The sequence below is a fragment of the Neolamprologus brichardi genome, chromosome 4 (assembly GCF_056152115.1).
Source record: "Neolamprologus brichardi isolate AB-2024 chromosome 4, ASM5615211v1, whole genome shotgun sequence".
Taxonomy (NCBI): Eukaryota; Metazoa; Chordata; class Actinopteri; order Cichliformes; family Cichlidae; genus Neolamprologus; species Neolamprologus brichardi.
The window spans coordinates 19,695,736-19,720,852 of record NC_142107.1 but is presented as its reverse complement, the minus strand read 5'-3'; the positions used below and the strand labels follow the sequence as shown (position 1 = coordinate 19,720,852).

The window sequence follows — 25,117 nt, the reverse complement described above, 5'->3', positions numbered from 1 at the left end:
CAACAGGATCTTGAGCTTTATTGTGAAAGGTTTATGTGGAAAATAAACAAGCGGACACGTGATGTTGTTGCTAACGACAACGCATAAAAACAGGCGCTTGCCAGTCCGTAGTGTGGTTATATAAAATATAATAAGAAGAGAGAACTTTAAGAAATTAATATAGCCACTACAGTGACCATTAAAACGATGAAAAAATATTGCCGTTAACAGTTTATTTTGCAACACCATGAAACAAACGATAGCGTAAAATGAAACGATAGATGTTTTTATATCGTCATCCGATAGATATCGTTATATCGAACAGCCCTAAGTGGTACTTACTCATTTTGCGGGGTAACTTGTAGACCGTAATCAGTACATTTGTAACGCACCTTTGTCTCTCATAGGCATTTGTGATCACCGTGTATTTTGTCACATAAGTCAGTTTTTTGAGAGGCTATCTATGCTTTGGACCAACCATATCTGATTGAGCATTGTCCTTTTGAAGGAGCTTCATTCTATCTATATTTTAATTCACACTGTCAGCTGCTCACAGCTTAAAACCCATTAAACATTCTTGGTGGATATTTAAATGGAACCAGTAGAGTATTCGCTTCACTGTGGTGTTAGTATATATTCTGCCTTTTTAGTTAATAACCATTTCATCTCAGGTTTATGTATCAGCTAGTTTCCTGTGGCCTGTCTGAATATAAAAAAAGTAAATGAGTTTTCCGGTTTAATAATAGAGAACAGATTAGCTCTAAAAGGGTCTGACTGCTTGACTTTTGTTGAAAGAAAGTCAAAGCGAGGGAGGAAATATGATTTACTTCATGATATTTAAGCATTTAAAGTTGTTATTTTGAACCAGTGCACTGTTCAAAGCAGCTTCCAAGATGAAATAAAAACTCCACTTAATTGTGTACACTTGCCATCAAATGCATTTAAAGCATTTTTAATTTTTGTCCCCCAGATTATTCACATTTTCTTTAAAATTTCAAGCAAAAATTCCAGTGTACTATGCCAGGAAAATAGTTATCACGGTTCCCTTAGTTAAACAGGAATTGTTTAACTAGACTGGCTCTGAAAAATTTTATTTTTAAAAAAAATCAGTTTAAGGTTTAAACAATCAGAATTTGTGTTGTTCTTAAGTAAATACATATAAAAAATGTGCCACAGTTTGTCTGTATTGTTGACAGTTTTTTGAACACTAAAGTTTGACTTGGATGTAATATTATTATTGTGACGTTCACATTTACAATGTTCTGCTTGTGGAATAAATGTCATTGTTGTATTTAATTCGCCTACACTTACATGAACTTGCATAACATTAAAATCAGTGCTGAATAAATCATCTTTTGCAGCATCTTTGTGGTGATTCTTTTTCCCTACTAATAGCTCAATATGTGCTCTTGTTCAGATCTTAAATTCACTGCAGAATACCTCTAACAATTCTCAACCAGTCTCTTTAAATTTGAGGTGAGCTTCAGAGCAGCAGAGCTGCTGTGGATTTAACAGAAGATTAGGGTAAGCAAGGTTCAGTCTACCAAATTGAGGTGGCATATTAGTCTGGGCCAGTTTAGCAGGGACAATTAATTATTAGCCTGAAAGGTCGCCAACGAGTTTGTATATGTGCAGAAGATGGAGAGATTTCTTTTTGATTTTAAGTTTTGTGGCTGTGAAGGTATATGTGCAGGTATGTCATAGTCTGTATAAGCTGTAAAATCTCAGCTTTAGGTAAGGGAATATGTTTTTTGTGATGCTGATTTCTACAGGTAAAGAAGCAATATTCATCTTAAATGGCTGAAGACATATTTACAGGAAAATGGAAGAACAGGTCTTCTCTTTTCTCAACTGCTGGTGCTGATGCAACGATATGTGTTTTCACCTTTTCTGTTTTTTATGCTCACATTTTGTACAGAAATACACATAAAACTGCCCTCGCTGTATGTCCCCAGGTTAGACAGCGAAGATGCAGTAAACTTAAAAACATATGCCCAGAAGCTGCGATGCTCTTTTTCTGTCAGTTGAGACTACAAGTCGGGAAAGAATAAAGTCAGGACTATTCTAAGTTCAATACAGCATATCCCTGCACCTCAAATAATGTCTGCTAAAATAATTAATAATTAAGTATAACAATACAGTATTTAACTCAATATAATTAACCACAATGAAATGGAAAGTCGATTGTGCATTTTTGTGATGCTTTACATATTCGGGATGTAGTAGAGGTTTTTTACAGAGAGCAGAGGAAGGGGATTAAATTGTTATTGTTTCCTTACAGTATTTGTAATGGTTTTTAGTCTCTGTGTATCCTGTTAAACTGGGATGTCTAAGGAAAAGTTTGAGTTTGAGCTACATGAGCAACAGGTCGATGACCACAGTCGAATGGTTTTCAGCTGATCAACCATGATCACTTACCCTTGGTCAGCCCTGGAAATGTTCAGCTCTCTGGTGAACCATTGCACCCTGATGTTCAGCTGTCTACAAATGTATCTTCCACATCAATTTAATGGAGACCACGTGTTTCTCATAATAATAAAGCATTAGCTAGTAAACAACCAGTGTAACATCTGCCATCTTTACCCACTTTCATTGCACGGATAATCCATGTATAGACTTAATCAGTTCCAAAATCCTCTGTTTTTTCTGTTGCTGTAATTTTCTGAGAAAATAATGTGATTTGCTCAAGTTCAACTTTATCTGTTTGGGCTAGTTGGCATTATTTGAAGTATGTGAAGAAGATGGGTTTTTCCCAGTTGATAAGAGGCTTGCTTCTCTGTGGCTTGGACACTCAATTGAAGAGGGCAGACAAGGAATTAACTAATCACCTCTTTGTGATGAATTGGGTCAGGTGATAGGGAGGATGCCAAACAGGCCCTAAGTCCCCAAAGTGTGAAGATGGACCAGGAAGCCCTTGATCCAGTAGATGTTCAGCTCCAATCTCTGGTAGCACTTCGGCAGCATTCTGAGGGAGAATGGGGACATTCAGTGTGAATGCCCACTGTTCTGCATCTCCAAGGAGGAGATGACAGCATGTTTCTTTGGCCTTAAGGTAGTTGGTGCTTGTCATAGGGGTGAACCAAATGAGAGACACTGGAGGTAAAGGAATATGTCAGCTGAGTATTATTGAGCTTGTTTGACTTGTGGGACGTTGCTGGCAGCTGGCAGGTACTGGCAAACCAATAGCAGTACAGCTATAGTAGTGGCTGAAGCTAAAACTTGGGTGTGGGAGTACTTTGAGGCCATGGAGCGAGACCTTTGGTTGGCTTTGTAGCAATTGTGGCAGATCAACTTGGATGGGAAAAGTTCTCTGCCTACACTGAATCAACTAAGGATAGAGTCAAGTGGTGGAAGGGATACTTCAAAAAGTTTCCTGACACCCACTGACACAACCTATGTAGAAGAAGCCGGGTGTAGGCTCCCCAATGTGCGAAGGTTGTCGGGTTCAGTTGTCTAACGATCTTGTCCCTGGTTTTTGCAGATGATGTGATTCTTTTGGCTTCATTATGTGATGCCCTCATAGTGCAGTGGTTTGCAGCACAGTGTGAAATAGATGTGATGGGAAGTCTGAGGTCCTGATTTTCAGATGCAAAAGCCTGGAGTGCCCACTGCAGGTTGTAGATGAGTTAGCAGAGGTACTTAAACTCCTCCGCTATCCTAAGTAGATGATGAATGGGTGGGGGTCTCATTTATGATTGAGGGGAGAATGGAGTTTAAGATTGACAGACAGCTTGGTGCACCATCTGTGGTAATGCAGATTTCATAGCAGTCTGTTGTGGTTAAGTGAGAGCTGAATGTGTAGTGGACTGTGATCAAAACTTTTAATGGTAAAGTGCTATAGCCAATAGTGACCTCTGACCTTTTAACGACAAGAAGCAAGTAAAGAATGGCGTTTCATTGTAGTGTAAAAATAGTCTAATACTGTATATTATTATTGTTGTTGTTATTTAATGCTTTCTACTTGAGTTGACTCCTTTACCCTTCTGTTGGCCATCGACACAAAGAAGCAGAACTAACTGAGTGTGCAGCTCAGCCTTCTTATACAAGTGAGGCAGGGTGAGGGAAAAGAAGAGAGAGACTGTTGACTATTGTATTGACTCCGTCCCAGAACAGCAAATGCAGCAGATGATTTGGATTCCTTCCTAATCCAAGTAGAATTATTGGCATTAATAAACGTGTCTCCAAAAGCCTTACATATAATTAGCTTAATGATAAAACCAGTGGAAGCAAACAGACAAACGTCTCTTTAATACAGCTAATGACAAATTACTGCCAGCCGCCAAAATTTACCAATGGGATTCCCTCTTGCTCCCCCACTCCCACCCCCACCCCTTTCTCCTGTTGACTTTTCTCTATTACCGTTTTCCCATCAGTGCACCTAAACCATGCAAAGTAAAGTGGGAGTATTAACTATTCAAACACCAGGGATTTATTTCTTTATGCTTGAAGGCATGATTTTAACTTGCTTGTAGAGTAGAGCCATCATTAGGTTTAACACTGTTATTTGTGTGTCTAGTAAAAGTGAGGGTGCCTTAGTAAAAGCAACGTCTATTTTCTGAAATTACTATGGAAGGTGTAGTTCCTACTTCATTTTAGCTCAGCAACATGCAGTCAACCATGAGAAAGTGCGATTCCCTGCTGAGTGCAATACAAGCTGATGTGCTACAACTATGGATTACCTGATTTATATTGTTTTTTCCACAAAAAATATCATGTAAAGGCTTGAAACTGGCTTACTGGTAACCTAGAGGTGCCCAGCATTGTTTTCCTCCATCCAGCTGAGAAGCCAGCTATGAGCCAATAAGTGTAATAAGCAGTTAGTCAAATATTGATCATCTTATGTTTTACAGTAGCTTTTTTTTCTTTTAGATCCATTGCATCCATTGTGATTTTAAACAAACTAAGAATAGATTAAAAACAAATCACAAGGCCTCATTCATTGTTTATTTATGCTTTTTTTTCACATGCTTGGTAAGCCAGATGTCTCACATGCCACATTGTGTTCTGTACAGTTTTGTAAGTGAAATTTAAAGTCAATTAATGAGTTTACTTACTTATTAGTTCACAGTTTAAGCTAAAATGTTAAGCAAAGAGAGAAGGCTTCTCTGTTTTGTGCAGAGCTCAATGATGCTTGTGAATTCATTTATTTAACAGGACTTGTGTAAAAACTTTTGTATTTTTGCACATTGCTTTTGTATTTTTTCACCTTCCAAATCACAAAAGAACATGCAATACTAGCAGAAAACTTGATGTGTTACTGTAGTTGATAGTCAAGTTTCAAAACACCAACTTACACCAAACTGGACTATTTAGGAGGATTCTTGCATCATTATATGATAAGTTTATTATAGCTGCTTATACTGCTTGCGCAAGAAGGAGGAAGAATTTTGGACCATTCATTTCCATATTAGCTCAAATATATTTTTAGATTTACTTAAGGTCATGCCACATCCTCCACTGCAGTGGTCCCCAACCCCCGGGCCATGGACTGGTACCGGTCTGTGAGTCGTTTGGTACTGGGCCACGAGAGTTGAGGCTCGGGTGTGAAATTCATTGTTTTCAGGGTTTTTACCGTTAACTCCGTTTCCCTGGGTCTTTTCCCGTGTTGTAGTTGTGTGTCTTATTTTGAAAGAAATGTTAACGTGTTACCATAGCGATCAGAGAGCATTAAGGGGCAGAGAGGAGGATGTTACTCTCAATGTTGTTGGAGCATTTCAAGAGGACGCTGCTAATAAAGTTATGCAATTACACAGTGAATTTGTGTTTATTATTGTATGGTTTTATTTTGATGTATTTATTCGACACCTTAAAGGCAAGTCCGTGAAAATATCGTCTGACATTAAACCGGTCCGTGGCACAAAAAAGGTTGGGGACCGCTGCTCTACTGTGTTAAGGTCAGGACTCTGGGCCATCCCAAAAACATGACTTTACTGGTTTTTTATTCATGCTGTTGTTGTTTTACATTCATCCTTTGGGTCTTGGTCTTCTTGCATCATCTGACAGTTTATAAGCTTTGGGTCACGGACTCCTGCCTTTATACTGATGTGTAAAAATCTTTTATCTAGATTTTAATTTATAATTGTTTTCAGTATGTGCTCCACTATGTTTTGTGTCTTTGAATAGCAGTGGTTTCCTTAGTGATGTCCTTCTGATAACACAATTGTCAGTATTTTTATTGTAATAAACACAAAAACCAAGATTTTAGCAAGTTGTAGAGATTCCTGCAGACATTACCTGCTGTTAGCCTTAGGTTATTTTCCACCTCTTTCAGGATTTTTATGTTTTGCTCTTGCTCTGATCTTTGCAGGACATCCACCCCTAGGTAGAGGAGTTCATACATAGATCTTCTGATTGCTGACACAAAAACACTCTTTTGGAGCAAAGGAGAGTTAAGGTTGTTTATTGGAACTGGAATTGGATTGGAATTTGTAAGGTACCACTGATATTAAGGGAAATACATGAATCTAAAACGTACAACTTGGACCACATTTATTGAGTAGTGATTGTAGAAATCATCCTCTACGAAAGGTTTAACAAAATTTCTCTTGCAACTGTAGCTCACTGTTGGATTATCTCTAAGAGTTTCTGTGTGCAGATGGATTCAAGCAGCCTTTAGCTAAAGACCAGTCTCATCTGTGTCAGCTACTATAGTCTGTACTTTTGTCCTTTTCACTGATACTGTGTAAAGTAATTAATTTGTTGGTAGATGCTGAAGGGAAAGGGCTCCCTGGAGCTTAGTCATGTCTCAAGGTCTCTTTCATGCTTTAAACCCCTTTAGCATGAAGATACATTCATTGAAATAAAGTAGACTACAACATGTTGCATATTCATGTCAAGTGCCACAGCTGTAAAACAACAGTCACGATCTCTGGATATGTGTCTTACAATAAAGGTGGCTTCGCTGATTGTTTGTGAAATGAAACGCTTGAAGAAAATCTCCAGTGTGGGAACACTGTATGCTAACTGAATATATTACCTTGCTCTGTGTAGAGTGTTCTTTGACTACAAATGAGTACTTCTGAGTATAAACTCTTCATTAAATCCTTAGAGTGTTCTGATGGCAAGACATACCTATGTTCTACACTTTATGATGTTGTAATCATCCAGGGAAAAACCATATTTATTCACAAACGGACTTTAAAGTTTGGTGAGTTTGGTTTGAGTGAGGGGAAATATAGCTGGATTTAATGCAGCTATGGAGCAAACATATGTGTTAATTTTTCTCAGTCTCGTTAATTATAGTGCTTCCAAGGGGCATGGACTGCACTACATGCCTGTGTGGCAGCAGATCTGTAGACTGAGGCTTTCATGCAGTTCACTTGAGTTTGAGTCTGGGAAGTGTGGCAGGGATAACGTTGGCCCTGCAGTACTTGTGTAGGAGGTTGCTGCTGTATCCTAGTGGAGCAGTAAACATTACACACTTTGTTAGATGAAAAATTGCAGTTGCCCTAAACATATGAGCGTGTTTAGTAATGTTGACATTATGTTTACACAAAATTACTCAAAAATGCAAAATCTGGAACATCTTATCATGTCATCACAATATTGATTTTATTAGTTAATACTCCCCTGCTTTGGAAATTAATGTTAATTAGTGCTACATTATTTATTTACTGAGTCATCATGCTTCTTGGTGTTTTTGAGTCATCCATGAGGAAATATGACGAACCATTCATTTCCCCAGTACTGAGTGAACTATCTAAATTTAAAATACTACACTTTTAACCTCAGATGGAATTTTGTTTATAAGAAAGAAACAAAAACACTACATAACATTTTCATTTCATTTCATTTTACCCAATTGATAAATGAGAAATCTCATGTGGTATATAAACTTTAGAAACAAAAACTATCAGCATTAATCTTGGCTTTTTATGTTATGAAGAATAGATTTGGATGGTGAGTTCTTAGTGGTCATTATTGCATCTGTACTTGTTCAAACCCTGGCCAACGCACTGTTGCTCTCTGCTTATAATTATGATACACAGAAGCTAGAGCTGGGCATTGTTTTGAATTTGTTAAATTCAGGAAAATACCTAAATAATAGAATAAAGATGTGTTTCTCACAAACAGGCCCCGCACTACAATTAATGTATCATTATCTAGATCTACAGCTAGTTTTTTTTAACAGGAAGAAACCACGGCAAAACCAGACTCAGGAAGGGCCAGCCCTCTGCCGTAACTGGTCGGTTGTAAAGTGAGGGAGAGGAGACAAAAGACATGCTGTGGTAGAAAGCCAGACACTAATAATAAATCATAATTAAATCAAAACTTTTTCCAGGGTGAAGATTTTCACAAACACAAAGTTTTTGTTTTGTAACAACAAAGGTATATGCTATGGTGGCCCTGAGAGGCCAAACAGACTGCAAGGAACCAGGACCAGTTGCAGGAACCACAATATGCTAAGAATTGCACTGGGAGAAACTTAAAAGAAGTGGAGGATCTATCGGTTTTGTGAGGAAAGAAAAGATGAGAGGTAAGGGTGTTAGCCTAACTATTAGCCTAAAAATCCATCATCAGTATTATATTAATCATGATAAAACACACCTACCATGTTTTGGGTTCCTGCAACTGGTCCGTTGGATTATTGCAGGGCGATTTTGGCTCAAGAGTTGGGAGTTCGCCTTGTAATCAGAAGGTTGCCGGTTCGAGCCCCGGCTTGGACAGTCTCTGTTGTTGTGTCCTTGGGCAAGACACTTCACCCATTGCCTACTGGTGGTGGTCAGAGGGCCCGGTGGCGCCAGTGTCCAGCAGCCTCGCCTCTATCAGTGCGCCCCAGGGTGGCTGTGGCTACAATGTAGCTTGCCATCACCAGTGTGTAAATGTGTGTGTGAATGGGTGGATGACAGGTTGTGTAAAGCGCTTTGGGGTCCCTAGGGACTAGAAAAGCGCTATACAAATACAGGCCATTTACAGGCCATTTGTCTCCCCAGAAACACTTCCCTTGTGTTTTTTCCTATTTCCGTTGTGTTTTGTGTGCTTTTGCAGCGTTTTTCTTATTGCTGATGTTTTCTTAAGTTGCAGTCTGTTTGGTGCCTCAGGTATGCTCTTTATTTCCTTTTTCCATACTATACTATGACAGGATAATCTATCTGTATCTGTTTACCACTTGTTGCGTTCACATGGTCTTGATAGAGCTTGAACTAGCTTTTAGTGTTTTGTGTGGACAGATATTTTGTTCCCTGTTTTCAAAATTAATCATGTAAATGTGACTTCAGCCTGATGACATGATTAGAACTTGGTGGTAAATAGTCACTATGACCTTACAAAGAATATGTATACATTTAAAAGATTTAATTATAAAGTGATCATGCTTTATATCCAAAAGGTCAATTCAGGGTGTAAAGTAATAATAATAATAATGGATTGGATTTATATAGTGCTTTTCAAGGCACCCAAAGCGAGGCTGCCATATCGCGCCATCAGCCCCTCTGGCCAACACTAGTAGGCGGTAGGGTAAAGTGTCTTGCCCACGGACACAATGACCAGGACAGAGAGCCCGGGGATTGAACCGGCGACCTTCCGGTTACAGATGCGCTTCCCAACCCCCAGCGCCACGGTTGCCCCTAAGTAAATAAACCATAAATTAACATTATACTGAAGATGTCACCCAGCCATAAGGGGAATAAAGCTTTTGGTAATTATGTACTGTAAGTCATGCTGTTTCCATCAATCCTTCATGACTCACATGACTCAGAAAGGATTGTGGACTGATTGTACCCATATATTAGGAGACTATATATTCCTGTGCTTGCGCTTCATCTAATTCTCCTTCTCAAAATACATTGATGGTTCAGAACAAGTGCTCGCTGATTAAAAAGTGAAGATTTGATTAGCCGAACGCAAATGTATACTTACACTCCACACACACAGACGCAGCATGACAACAGAAAGAAAGCAACACAAACCCAGACCAACAAACAAGTCCGCAGCAGGAGAAATCTCACCAGCTCAACATCCCATCAATAATTCAGCAGCTACTGGCGTGAGAGGCAACACAAAGAGGAGAATGGGAGAAAGAAAGGAAAGAGGAGAGTGGAAGGAGGGGAGAGGTTTGGAGAGGCAGTAGACGTGACGTGAGGAAATTGAAGGGTGACTGAAGGATACTGAATGAGAAACATTTGCGTAATGGTTTCATTAGAGGCACGGGTTTGCCTGTAGGGAGACTTATCGTCTGGTCTCTGAACTGATCACCATTCTGCCCTCAGTGGAGCTGACCTCAGTGCAGGGTTTCAGATCTTATTAGTGCAAATCACTCTGCAATAATTAGTCTCTTACCAACCATCTGACCCCAGCTTACTACATCTGCATAGCTCCAATATGTTGGCTTTCAGTCATGTTTCACCTCAGACATGACATTTTCCCTCAGAGTCAGAGTTTGGACTGCTCATTGGGGAAAAAAAAAAATACTATGTGCATTTTCTTTCTTACTGTTCATCATATTTCAATATGTCTTGTCTGGTAGCAGATGTTCATTATGCTGCTGGATGTTCCTACTATAGCCACAGCATTCAAATTCTCTCCTGCAGTTAAAAAGCTGAACAACTGTCTTCTGAGTGACTTGACCTAATAAACTTTTTTTTTCTATTTAAACTAAACTGAAGTTCTAACAACTACCAACTAACTCTGTGCTCAGTAGTTCCGACTGATCAGCAGTCTAAACACTACTTCTGTCCACCTCTGTCATTGTTATGTATTCATGCCTCATGCCACGCACACTAGAGGACTGTTTCCCAACCTTTTGGAGCCACGGCACATATTTCACATTACAAAAATCACACGATACACCACCAAACAAAAATGTCACAAAAAAAGAGTATTGATAATTTTTCCCCATGCACCAGGCATAACAGAATTGGTTCAGTCTGTCCCCAGTATGTCTTGTTTGCTTTCTTCTGACCTCTACTCATGCTAGGGCCTTCATCTGGGTCAGAATTGTCTCCAGGACCGAGGTCAGACTGACCACTTTTCAAATATTTATCTATTGCTATTGTCTCACTCACTGCATGATTATTATGTAATTTCTTCTTTGTCTTCTTCTGTTTTACTGGCAGTTGGCAACCCATTTAATTAGAGCAGGTAGTTGTTCTGCCCTCTAGTGGAAGAGAATGTAATTGTTCTGCCTGTTACTCACGCTGATCGCTTAGAGCAGCAGTCCCCAACATTTTTTGCGCCACAGACCAGTTTAATGTCAGACAATATTTTCACAGACCGGCCTTTAAGGTGTCGGATTAATACAACAAAATAAAACCATACAACCAAGACAAAAACTGTGGTATTTTGTAAATATAATAATAAACACGAATTCACTGTGTAATTGTGTAACTTTATTAGCAGCACCGTCCTGAAATGCTCCAACAACATTGAGGGTAACATTCTCCTCTCTGCCCCTGAATGCTCTCTGGTCACTATGGTAACGCGTAAATATTTAATTCAAAATAAGACACACAACTACAACAGGGGAAAAAGTCGCAGGGAAATGGAGTTAATGATAAAAACCCTGAAAACCATAACTTTCACACCCGAGCCTCAACTCTCGTGGCCCGGTACCAAACGACTCACGGACCGATACCAGTCCGTGGCCTGGGGGTTGGGGACCGCTGGCTTAGAGTACTAATCAGGTGGAACCAGATAATCTTCCACGATACACCTGATCACTTCTCACGACATGCCTATGTGGCACAGTGGTTGGGAAATCCTGCACTAAAGAAGGGAACTTTTTTTTATCCTGCAAAGTGTAATGTAAAATAAACAGTGACTTAAAGGTGGAAACTTACCGTTTAGTGTGAAAACATAACCCCACATCACTTGACATTTGGACTAAATGTTGGTTAAGTTTTGCTTTCTTTGTGATAACAGCACATGTTTTTGATCAAACAAAGCTCTGCTCATACTGGAGTGTTGTAATTATCAAGGGACCTCTTGATATTTGAACATAACCATGTATTGCAATTACAGAGAATAAATGCATTTATTTTTCAGCAGGGAAAGATGGATGATTTTAATATCATATTCCTTAATCAGTGAGTCAAAACTCTTGTAAAGCTTGTATATAAATATGTGTCATTTTTTCCCCTGTACCACATAAAATTTACAGTCCCAAGTGCCTGCTGTTTCTTATCACATTTAGTGCATATCTAGACCGGACAGACATCTGCGGGATCCCCCCCGCCAAAAAAAAAAAGATTGACCAATTACAACCTGCATCCTGTGATTTCTTACTGCTTAAAATGCTGTGTGGAATGATAAGTTGAGTTACTGTGGAGCTTGTCAAATATTTCATTACTCTGCTCTTGTTGGAGCACTAATCTGGTTTGATTGAGACAAAAGTCTGTGCGAATTCAAATTTACTGACCAAATTTATCCCTTGAGAAAAGAAATGCAGACAAGTCATTAGGGAGTTATGCTGAACCTACTGGAGAAATAAAATGTCCCTTATTAGTTTCTGCTAAGTATGTTGACCCATGATATTTTAGTTAAACGTTCTCCTCTGGATTTAATTGCATTTTATTCTCCTCTACATGCAAATAAGTGAAGCCTGAGGCCCATTACATTACAGTGCAGTCTGAGATCCTTATACAGGAGGGATACCATATTATTGAGATGTTAGTTATTGCAACTTGTAGAAAAAATGTGAAAATGCTGATTAGTTTGATTTTTTTATTTGTAATTTATTGCAGGATTTAGATTTTAAACATGAACACCATTAGATTGACTCAGAATACCCACGATGAAGTGTCCACCAGGTAAACAGTACAGTCATAAGCTGTCTTAGACACAAAATGTGACTCAGAAGAACAAAAAGGAAAGTTTTAAGTCTTCGTCTGTAAATTATTTGCTTTACATAAGCACTATGGGTGAGTAATTCAGCTTCACCCCTGGTGCCATATTTTAACAAAATTTGAGATAATTATATTTCTGAAGTTGCAATATTAATTAGTTCAGACATAATAAACCACATTTTTCACCCTTCCTTTGCTAATAGTTACTGTCAGTGATAACAAGCTAACTAATTCAATTTGTCCATCGTTTAACTTCACCCATAACTTTAATGGACTGTTTGTGGAAGGAGGCCGGACTACCTGGAGAGACCCTTCATGAGCATGGGGAGAACATTCAGACTTCACACAGAAGGCCCTGGCCAGACTGGATTCGAATCCAGGATCTTTTTGCAACAGTGTTAACCACCTTACCATGTGCTGTCCTATGATATCTCCTGTCATTTAAAAATTTACACCAGTATTTATACTAGTATTATTGCAGATGATATGATACTGAGAAATTTTGTTTGAAATCACAGCAACAAAGAAAGTAACAAAATGTGATGAAGTAGAACTACGGGATTTTTATCGTTTCTGTGTAAAAATTATCTTCTTTTTTTTTTTTTACTGTACCAGCTGGATGTTTCCATTCCTTAAATGTCATCTGGAAACTGGAGAGAAAAATGCATAATCTCAGCTTTGTGCAAGTTTACTAAGATGACATTTTGATTTCATATATTTCCTCTTGGTTCTGGAGATGGAAATGGCTCCTGTTGTGACCCATACAGTCAAATTATGCCTGGTTAACATGTGAGCTCTGCACAGATCCACATCAGTCTGCCTGCTGGCATTATATCTTCTGGGGTCTTCAACTATATACCTTCCCAAGAATATTGAACTTAAGTTGACCTCAATCAAAAATAAAGTGACAATTCATAATCTTTCTGGAGACAGGAGCACTGTTTAACTGCTTCTGGTTCTTTCTGTGCCACCAACTCACTTGAGCTTTATGTGCAATAAAGGACTTTAAAATATATTTTCAGTCAAAGGACTTGCCTTTTTTTTGCCCTTCAGGCCATCCACAATAAAAGGTTTTTTGCTGAGTAGATGCAAAGCTAGGGTCATTCAACCTGGCCATCCAAAGGAAGGAGTAAAATCTGCTGTTGCCTGAGTATAATTACTTGCCTGCAGCACAGCACAAATGTAATGAAACTTGCATTTTCCTCTATTCATCCTCCGTGCTCCAGGACATGACTGGGCATATGTTAAATCATTCACAGCACTGGGCATGAAAAAAGCCAACCGGCTGTCGGGTGTTATGAGCAGCAGAGTGAAGCTGACCCCCCACCCACTTGAAACGTAAAGGCAAATAGGCGGAGCGGTTAGTGCTACGTTTGTGCAGATTTGTGCAGGTAAAATGAGCGTTTGTGCTGCTACGGTTTTTGAGATATTAAACATTATTTTATAGGTCATTCAAAGGTCACCATCCCCCCAGACTGCTCCAAAACGGGCCAAAATTGTCTACTTTTTTAGTGCTACGTTTGTGCTGATTTGTGCAGGTAAAATTAGCGTTTGTGCTGCTACGGTTTACGAGATATTAAAAGTTATATTTTTTGCCGATGACGTCACCATCCCCCCAGACTGCTCCAAAACGGGCCAAAATGGTCTACTTTTTTAGTGCTACGTTTGTGCAGATTTGTGCAGGTAAAATGAGTGTTTGTGCTGCTACGGTTTCCGAGATATTAAACTTTATTTTATAGGTCATTCAAAGGTCACCATCCCCCCAGACTGCTCCAAAACGGGCCAAAATGGTCTACTTTTTTAGTGCTACGTTTGTGCTAATTTGTGCAGGTAAAATTAGCATTTGTGCTGCTATGATATGAGATATTCTGTTATGGTGTTACTGCTGAAAAATGTCTTTTTCAAATGACCTTTCACTTTGTGTGTTCACTTGTTCAATAAAGTTCGGTTAAAAAAACCCTCTTGTTGTATTTAATCAGCTAAATTTGTAATGAGTGTATTTTTTTTTTTTTACTTCAATTTCTTTACTTTAATCACTTTTTGTTCATAAAACCACGATGCAAATGCTTGAGTATTTATTTTTTTAGAGTGGATTAAAAAAAACTTTATTGAAAACTACATTTGAACATTTTACACTCCCATGAACACTTTTTGAGAAACGAACAAGCTAGCAGTCTTTTGCATCAAATACACATTTTCTGGCAGAAAAAACTATTATTTGTCATTACTGTGTCTGAAGGATTCTTAGAACAGCGTGTTACATCTGATTTCTGAACAAGGTAAGCTTACATTTAAAATACTGAGGTTTTAGTTACTGAGTTAATACATGATATAGCTAACTGTCTGGATCAAAAGGATTTTTTTTCAATGTTAAACATTTTCAAAAATGTCCAAGAAAAAAGTTTCTAAAGCACTTTAAAACATGTAGCACACTGGACTAAAGTGCTGTACAGTACATGTTAATGGGTTAAATACTCAGACTCAATTTAATAAACTCACAAATTCAATAGCTCCATCTTAAAAACAATAATTCCACAAAATATGAAAGTGTAGATTGGTGGAGAACTTGGGGGAGGGGTTGCTCCTGGCTGTATATATAGGTCAGAAATCATGTTTTGCTCCATCATAATCATAGTGTTTTTGTTTTTTTTATTTAGATGCCTCGAAAGCCATCTGTAGACAAGGTTTCCATTTTTGCAGTTCTTTGCAATTCAAAAGAGGCCATAGTCCAAAATGGCAAAATAGCCACTCCAGCTGCATCAGTCTGGAAAGAGCTCAGTCAGCAGCTAGAAGACAAGATGTCAGCAAAGGCCCTGTACACTTTTGTGAAGCTAAATAGACACAACATCTGGTCAGTTTTGGAAATCAGTGATCAGGAAAGTAATAGTGAAGGAGAGTTAGATTCACATTGCATTTCTGCTGGACAAGAAAACTGTCAAGCTTTTGAACTAGAAGTCCCTTTTGAGGACTGGGTTAAATTTATTCCTGAAAAGGTTGAATACAATGACAAGTTTTCTCCTACCCAAAAAAGGGAATACACAATTTTGAAACCTGGCACTTGGACTCATATAATCAACGATCTTATATGGAAGAAGATCAAAAATACATGTACACTTGTGTTCCGTAGAGCAAAGGTCCATCCAACTGTCAACAATAATTATCTGGACATCAGAGGCGACTGTAAGGAGTGTCATGGCCAGTTAGAAATGTCATGTGACAGACAGCCAGCAATTAATAGTCCAATGGTGCTCCAGTGTTTCATGAGAAATACAGATCTCTCCCTGCACACTGGCCACTCCAAGCGGTTCATGTCTGGAAACCTGCGTGAACAGATCGCTAAAGAGCTGTGTGAGGGCAGAATGGAACCAGCTGTATGGAGGTCAGCAAGGGCAGCAGATCTGATGGATGTTGGAGATCCTGAGCCAAGCCACCTTCCAAATTTGGCCACTCTGCGAAAAGCCAAACAAGAGAGAAAAGACTTGGAATTAGGAGATAAGGACCCCATTGCATCTCTGCAATTGTTAAAATATAGTGTTCCTCACAGTGGTAGCATCCGAGATATTGGACTGGACAGGTTTTTCTGTCACTACTGGAGTCAAACACAGATGCATGTTTATAAGACATTGTCAAAAAATTCTCCCCCAACTGTGTGTTTTGATGCAACCGGTTCAGTTGTGAAAAAACTGCTGAGACCAAATGGCAAATCTGGCCATATCTTCCTTTATCAAGGTATTCTGAAAGAAAAAAATGCCCCAGTGTCCCAGTGGTGCAAATGCTGTCAGAGAAACATGATGTTAATGCCATCGCAAACTGGTTGACAGAATGGATTCGTGCAGGTGCACCTGTGCCAAAGGAAGCTGTGAGTGACTTTTCTCTGGCAATTCTGGGAGCTCTGGTCAAGGCTTTCACTCCTCATCCTGATCTGAAGTCCTATCTTAATGAATGCTTTCATGTCCTTCTTGGAACCCAGTCTGCCAAACTCCCCCCTTGTTTTATCAGGGTTGATGTTGCGCACTGCATCAAGATGATATGCCAGTGGGACTGCCTGAAGAAGAAAACACATCGTGTTAAAGATTTCTTTGTCAGGTCATTAGCAAAACTTCTTCAGTCTCAATGTTTGGACCATGCAAAACAGCTCCTACATGCTATCACTGTTGTGGCCCTCAGTGAGGCAGAAGGTGATGACAGTTCTGGAGCCCCTCTTCCTTCAGAAAGGTGCAAGAAATACTTGAAAGCCCAAATTGCTCAAGACTCCATCATTCCAGATGAACAGATGGAGGAAAGTGAGAGAGTGGATTCAGTGGATGAGATCCAGACTGACCTACGACAGTGGGTAACAGAAATATGTGAGGAGAGCAGGTCACTTGCTGCAGCAAACGGGGATAGAGATAATATTCACTTTCTCCCTGAGATTATTCCTCATATAATAAGACTGGCAAGTTACTTGCCACTCTGGACAGGAATAATGGTCCCTCTCTTCCAAAGCACCAGCATCACAGCAAGTTCAGCCACTGTTGAAGCTGAATTCAAAAACATAAAACATGGCCTTTTCAAACATGAAAACTTGCCTGTTCGAGTCGATCGCTTCATTGCTCGTCATCTTTCCTTCATCGAGGGAAATATGCGGATTTGTTCTGCAAAAGAAAAGGTCAAAGATGAGGCAACAGTGGGATCACTGAAAGTCACAGATGCCAATTCTGGATCCATGACGACTCACAGTGCAGAAGACAAAATAAAAATGGATGCTCACCCGTTTGTGGGATCTGATGCTGCCACAAACATTCTTCCGGCTGATGGGGATGCAGTTGAGAACTGGAGGGGCCTAGCTGTTCCACCCAAAAAAAGGAAGAGGACTTCCTACCTCTCTTCATGTACCGAATGGCTCCATGCAGATGAAACTTTTGGGGCCAAAAGAGTGAAAGTGGGATTATTAAAAAATGGAAACCTCCATCAGCCTATTAGATTAGTGGAATCGACAATCTCTGTGCTCAATACCTGTGCATTTGATGCATTTTTTCAGTGCCTATGTTGTGCCTTCTGTGACAGCTCCACATTTCAAAATGCTGTTCTGAAAGACAGTGAAAACCCAGTCCTGCAGCTGGTGAAAGCCATTGCCACAGATGGTGTGACCCAACAAACCTACAGAAGGAGAGCAGAGCTGCTTAGTGTGATGTTTGAAGCTGTCTCCTTGAGGTCTGGTGCGATCCAAATCGATGCTCAGTGCAATATCTCCGCTGTAATTGCTAAGACAATGAGGAACATCTCAAGTGTTTATTTTACCAAACACTGCTCTTCACAGCACTGCTACCTCAGCAAAGGGATGACAAGGGAAGTGCCATTTGTTTCTCCTGCCATCTCTGTCCTCAAAGAGTCTGGTATGGCTCATCTTGGCACGGCTGTGGAAGCAGGACTTGGCCTACCTGAGTCTACCTGCCTCAGGCCACTCTCCAATCCATCTCTGTGTCCATCAGAATTCAAAACAGAAGACAGCACCACAGGAAATGAGCTCTGTGCAGGGACAGTTACTCACAGCTACAACATTGGAGATATCGTGTGGATTGATACTGACCTTGCAAACCAAACAGAATTTCCACTGAATGAATTTCCCTCCAACCTGGTTCTCCAAGGAAAGTCGTTCACTTTGAGGGCATTAATTGCTTTCCATGGAAAGATGACCACTGACGGTTTGGGGCATTACACTGCATACTGCAGGAGAGCTCCATGTGTGTGGGAGTGCTATGATGACCTGGGAAATGGAGTGACAGGAGCATCTGAAAAGAAAAAAATACAACCCCATGCTGTGTTATACACAGTATAATGAGTGCTGCCTGCATTTTTCTGTTTTATTTGGTTCATTACAGTTACATGTGTTCAAATGGCTAGTGTGTGTTATCAGTAAGTTCAGTTTTGCACATAAAGTTAAAGTTTTAAATCTTTTAACACTCTGTTCTTTGTCAGTCTGATGCATATTTGCTTTTACACACCCAGTCACCTTCACCTGTAGCCTTGAAAGTAATCGTTCCATTTTTCTGTCAATAATTTTTCTGTATTTGTTTTGTGTTGACCTGGTGGCTTAAGTCAGGGGTCAGCATCCTTTTCAGTTCAAAGGGCCCCTTTTCCCCTGCTGCTACAAAACCTGTCTAAAGCCTAAAAAAAGAAAGAGCCTATAAATATCTAGAAAATGAGTTGTCGTATCGTTTAAGCTATGGAAATGTAAATAAAAATGTTTATTTTTAGATTTGATAAGAAAATGAATCATCAAAGCTTTATAACGCAAAAAAGTATTTGTTAAAATGAAGCCAGCTACGTGAGTCCTTTCCATAATAACTGAAAATTAGGAAAGATGGGCAACCAACTTGAAAAGTACAGTAAACAGATTTGAAGCTAAGAAACATTAAATCACTTTTAAAAGCCTTGTACATTCAGTGAATAGTCAATGCAGATATTTCATAAAAAAAACAAACTGTTAACAGAACCCTTTCTTGTTGTCTTTATAATAAAAAAAAAATGACTTACTTGGTCTTATAAGGGCCACAGTGGAGGGGCCGGAGAGCCACATGTTCAGTGTTGCCAACTTAGCGACTTTGTCGCTATATTTAGCGAGTTTTCAGACCCCGTGAAAGCGCAAAAAAGACGTGAAAGCGCATATCGCTTTTACTCTCAACAAGCAGCGGGTGCTGTAACGCAGTCAGTTCTTCTTTTACTCTTATGCTGTTTTGTGGATCTCAAGGTTTAAAACTACTTATAAACACACACACACAAAGTAACTCCACCAGAGTGCCTATTTCGGGTCACTTTTGCCGGTCCAAGCCCGGATTAAGGAGCAGGGTTGGAATTGTGACATTAAAAAAAACAATAATTGCTAGAAGAAATTTAATTTGTAGTTCTAAATGAACTCTAAATGCATTTAGGACGTTTTTTACTCACTTTATGTCTCTTCCACGATGTTATTTCTCTTTCCAACAACGTAGGTTACAATTACATTAGCATGACCAATTATGCAAATTAGGGGATGACGTCATTTAGCGACTTCTAGCGACTTCTAGGACAGCCAATAGCGATTTTCCTTCCTTACAGTTTTGCCACAGAAAAACTTTAGCCTACCTTGTGTACGTTTCTGCACTGGTAACAAAAGAAATATTGACCTTTCCGCTGAATAAATTGTGTTACTAAAGTGTAAACTAATAAAAGTTAATATGCAGCAAGCCTAGAAAAAGTGGACAGCCTTCTATAAAAGTGCAAAACTCCACAGCTGCTGAAACTCACTGCCACAGACACTGGTGTTATACAGTGTAGGCCGTAATAATTAAAATCATTATATCTCAGATACTGTAGCAGCACAAACGCTAATTTCACCTGCACAAATCAGCACAAACGTAGCACTAAAAAAGTAGACCATTTTGGCCCGTTTTGGAGCAGTCTGGGGGGATGGTGACCTTTGAATGACCTATAAAATAATGTTTAATATCTCAAAAACCGTAGCAGCACAAACGCTCATTTTAACTGCACAAATCAGCACAAACGTAGCACTAAAAAAGTAGACCATTTTGGCCCGTTTTGGAGCAGTCTGGGGGGATGGTGACGTCATCGGCAAAAAATATAACTTTTAATATCTCGTAAACCGTAGCAGCACAAACGCTAATTTTACCTGCACAAATCAGCACAAACGTAGCACTAAAAAAGTAGACCATTTTGGCCTGTTTTGGAGCAGTCTGGGGGGATGGTGACCTTTGAATGACCTATAAAATAATGTTTAATATCTCAAAAACCGTAGCAGCACAAACGCTAATTTTACCTGCACAAATTAGCACAAACGTAGCACTAAAAAAGTAGACCATTTTGGCCCGTTTTGGAGCAGTCTGGGGGGATGGTGACCTTTGAATGACCTATAAAATAAAGTTTAATATCTCGGAAACCGTAGCAGCACAAACGCTCATTTTAACTGCACAAATCAGCACAAACGTAGCACTAAAAAAGTAGACCATTTTGGCCCGTTTTGGAGCAGTCTGGGGGGATGGTGACGTCATCGGCAAAAAATATAACTTTTAATATCTCGTAAACCGTAGCAGCACAAACGCTAATTTTACCTGCACAAATCAGCACAAACGTAGCACTAAAAAAGTAGACCATTTTGGCCTGTTTTGGAGCAGTCTGGGGGGATGGTGACCTTTGAATGACCTATAAAATAATGTTTAATATCTCAAAAACCGTAGCAGCACAAACGCTCATTTTACCTGCACAAATCTGCACAAACGTAGCACTAACCGCTCCGCCTATTTGCCTTTACGTTTCAAGTGGGTGGGGGGTCAGCTTCACTCTGCTGTTATGAGCATGTCTGTGGTTAGAAAACATGGACAGAGGGGAAGCAATGAGAAAAAGGTGGTGATACCAAATGGCTTGGAAGTTGACATTATCTACATTTAGAAACTGCTTGCAAACCAAGAAGTTACTGAAATATTTAGGCCAGAACTCAAACTCTCATGCACAATAATTTTAATATTGATTTATTCTTACAACATGGTCACGTTTAACCTAAAAAAAGACCCCCCAAGGCACAGGGTTTGGCAGTTGATAAGATTTTGTGATAATGTGCTCTTTTTTTCTAGTGGCGGTCTGCCAATAAGTCTTCCACTTACGCTGTTCTGTCAGTAACAGTCTTTTAACCAGGGTGAGAGTTGAATAACCACCAGTGATGTATGAATTCTGGTTGTGCTTACTGAAAATATGTTTTAGTACGACTTTGGTTAGCTACGAAGCCGCATGGATTGTCAAAGCATTACGGCTACCGTAGTCAGGAGTCTCATGGAGAAATCTGGGTCCAAAACTCCGTCCGCTTCAGGTCCAGCACACTGCGGCATCACTGAGAGTTAAAAACTGTCTAAATTCTTTAATCTTTAATAAAATGATCAGTGTTGCTGCTTTACCAGGTGTAACAATTAAGTTTAACATCCAGGCATCCATGAAAACAGAATGTATTAAATTTAACGGAGTTAGAAGTTAGCAGGAAGTTAGCTTGCTAGTTTCCACCTAAACATGATATAGCATGTTCCGACTGAGGGATTTGTGAAAAAATTAAAACGTACAACTCTGCTATCACTTCCAACATAAATGAAGACAGAAAACTAAACAGCAATGATGTTTGTAGGGTTACTGAAGTTGGGCTAGCTGGTATGTAATGATGTGCTATGTGATCGCTAGCAACACAGCTATGTTAGCATAAAAAAACACAATGAAGCTGGAGGATGAAAGCTAACTTTTTTCCACTCGATAAAACAAATGCATTCGCATGGCAGGATGCTGTAAACAGACCAAACTTCAGTCAGGAGAACAACTGGGATAATTTTTTGCAGTTTTATGTTTAGTAGTGTTTTAATTTGTCGAACAACAGATGGATGACAGATTCACAGAAGTAATTTAATACTTTGTGGAGAAACATAAAAAGAGATTTTGTGATGGTGCCTGTTTTTATGTATTTTCATGGATTTAATGGTTGAAAGACATAATTGCACACTAATAAACGCATATTAATAAGTACAGCAACCTTCTTTTCTTTTAAATAACCACAAAAAATTACTTACTGTTCCTTTTAAGTGGCTGGGACACTGGTCTACAAGAGCAGAATGCAGACTATTATAAAAAGAGGAGCATTATAGGCAGTACATAAACACCTCATCACAGAGATAGATGGATATGTAAGAGTTCACTGGTCCAGAAGCTGCAGGCGTTGTTACATGGGGATGTGGAAACGAGTGATGTGGTCAGATTAGTCATTCTTCAACATATCCGCAGAGACTGTACACGCCTGAATGCTTGAACCCCTTCAGTGGAGGGATCTGGTGACTCTGTTATGTGAATGGGGGCATTTTGTCGTCTTGGAGAAAAGGATTACAGCAAATCGATACAAGCTATGGGGAATAAGGGATCACTGAATGGAACAATGTGTGTGGAAAATTTGTGAATCATATGTTGTGGCCTTTTTAGTTGTCAGATACAAACCCCAGCCACCCCTCGCCCACTTATTCTTCCCCACCATCATAAAAACATCAAAGTAAAGTTTCAGAAATCTACGATCAGTGCCAACACACTGTTCTGGTTGAGCATGGTGGACCAGTAGCTTACAAAGCACTGAAAGTTGGGTTATCCACACATTTTCACCTGTCTATATTTGTCCAATTCTGTTATGAAATATTAAAAAAATATTTTAAAAAAAATTAAATAGTAGTGACATTTAATAACTGTGCAGCTTGCGTTGCCCTCCACCCGATTTGTCAAAATAAACATATATTTTCAAACCAATCTCATTTGTAACATGACATTTTTCGAGTTTAAATGATTTAGCAATTACTGAAACCTTTTGTGAAAACAAAGTGCACGTTTAGTGCATCAGATGAACTAGACTTTTATCAAATGTTTTCCTTTTACCGAAAAATAAAGTGACAGATAATTAATGGCGGGCACACAAATTGATGTCAGTCAAGGACTTTTGTTAATGCAGTCTTCTCTCATATTCTCTCAATATTTCCTTTAGTTTCCGAAACGACCTAAATGTGTCTGTGACCCTCCCAGGGAGTGTTTTTATGGGTTTTCAATTTAAGAATATTGAGTTTTGGAAATGAAAACATACAATATTTTCTCACGTTCCACTGAATAAAAACAGTTAAAGTACATTTAGAGCAAATGAAAAAATGCTGCTTATACTCAGCACTCAGTATATTAGTATATATAGCATATGTTATCTTTTGGCTCTTCTTTCTATATATATATTATTGTAAATTATATATCATGTTTCAGATTGTTTCCAGGCATGAGAGGTGCATCTTTCAGTTTAGGGAGATTTTCTTCCCCCCCGACTCACATTTAACATTCTAAACCATTAATCTCTCATTTTAAAAGACAGAATAATCAATAATGAAAATAATTGTTACCTGCACTTAAAATGGCTTGAGCAATGCAAGGTAATTGATATGTGGGACATCCCAGGCAGAAGAAATGAGGTTGCATTTAGCATCCACTGTAAATTTAGGCAAGATTCTAAAGTGTTTCAGCAAATAGTTGTTTATATCATATAACAGTCATTATCATTTTCATTAGTACTAGCTTGAAAATTACATCTCTGCATTTTTGAACGCTAAAGAAATCATAAGAGTACTGGGTCTTTTGCTATCCCCATATGGAAAAGATATATATAAATCTTATAAAGTTTGTATCTGTCTTGTGTCAAACTTGTGTGAAAAGCATACAAGAGTGAAAACAAATATAAGATCGCTTGAAAAATTATATAAATGAAACTTGTATGTTTTGGATACTTACTAAAACAATATATGAAAGTAATGAGAAAGTGGCATATAAGCCTTATATGATTCACTATATGAAGTAGGCCACATCTTATGCAAGTCTTTTATACGTTTTTTCTATTTCTTTTCCATATGGGTCAGCTTTGTGTTAGGAGTGTAGATTGTACAAAAGAGGTTTCATTGTTGCATTCACAGTTGTTTGGGGAGAATAGATGTTGTTTGCAACACCAGATAGTTGGTTTGGTTTCTATTTCACTATTCAGTGTATTGTATTGTATATCCTCACAGGTCAGGTTTTAGACTTCTCTGGCATTTTTTGTCCCACGCTAGTGTGGACTTAAATTTTCCTTATTCACTCATGGGGCTGTGGAAAGCAATATTAAATATCTGGGTATTTTTTCAGATAAAGTTCTTGTTTGGTTGCTTCCACTGAGACAACATGTACACTAATGCATTTTTAAGATTTGGTCTAAAAACAGTAAGTTTTAAAAATATAATTTCTACATTTACTATGCGTAGTATAAATACATTTACTCCAGCGATGCATTGTTACTGCCTTTATTAGTTAAGATAATAAGAGTATATTATCTACAGGTATATTTTATTTACTGGGATGCTGAGAACATGCCTCTGGCCCTCTGCTCTCTTAATACATGCTTGGCCTAACTGACTGCATACTTACTTACGCATGATGAATACTGAAGTGAGGCAGAGATGAGTAGGTCGAGTGGAGAGTGTAGGCGAGGACACGCAGACTGCTCAGGTGTGACTTGTTTTGCAGTTTGCTGTGTTGAGATTAGGTGTCTCTCTGGACCGGTGACTGTTTACAGCATTATTTTTGGAGATGCAGAAGAGATGACATTTTTATTTCACTGCTGTCACCTCGCTGTAGCTCAGTTCAACGCTGGGTGACATATCATCTTTGTCATTTTGTTTAACGCCGTGCGGCGTGTTAATGGTCAGCGCCTCCTCGGTAAGCGGCCTTTTGTTTTTGCTGTTTCTTTGGGAGGAACGGCTGCCTCTCACCATGTCCAACATGTTTTGTCTCCATGACAACAGTTT

The 25,117-nt window shown here is 39.0% G+C and overlaps 1 protein-coding gene and 1 long non-coding RNA gene across 2 annotated transcripts in view; one reads left to right on the top strand and one right to left on the bottom strand.

Moving 5' to 3' along the window:
* asic2 (acid sensing ion channel subunit 2) overlaps positions 1 to 25,117 on the top strand; it is a 425,453-nt gene that overhangs the window by 62,924 nt on the left and 337,412 nt on the right. The gene's annotated exons all lie outside the window — the stretch shown is intronic.
* On the bottom strand, positions 16,535 to 18,472 carry LOC148103009 (uncharacterized). The gene is made up of 7 exons (XR_015719018.1): positions 18,331 to 18,472; positions 18,070 to 18,219; positions 17,757 to 17,900; positions 17,512 to 17,659; positions 17,330 to 17,395; positions 16,904 to 17,082; positions 16,535 to 16,806 (listed from the first exon to the last, which is right to left on the bottom strand). It is a non-coding gene; the product is annotated as an uncharacterized LOC148103009 (long non-coding RNA).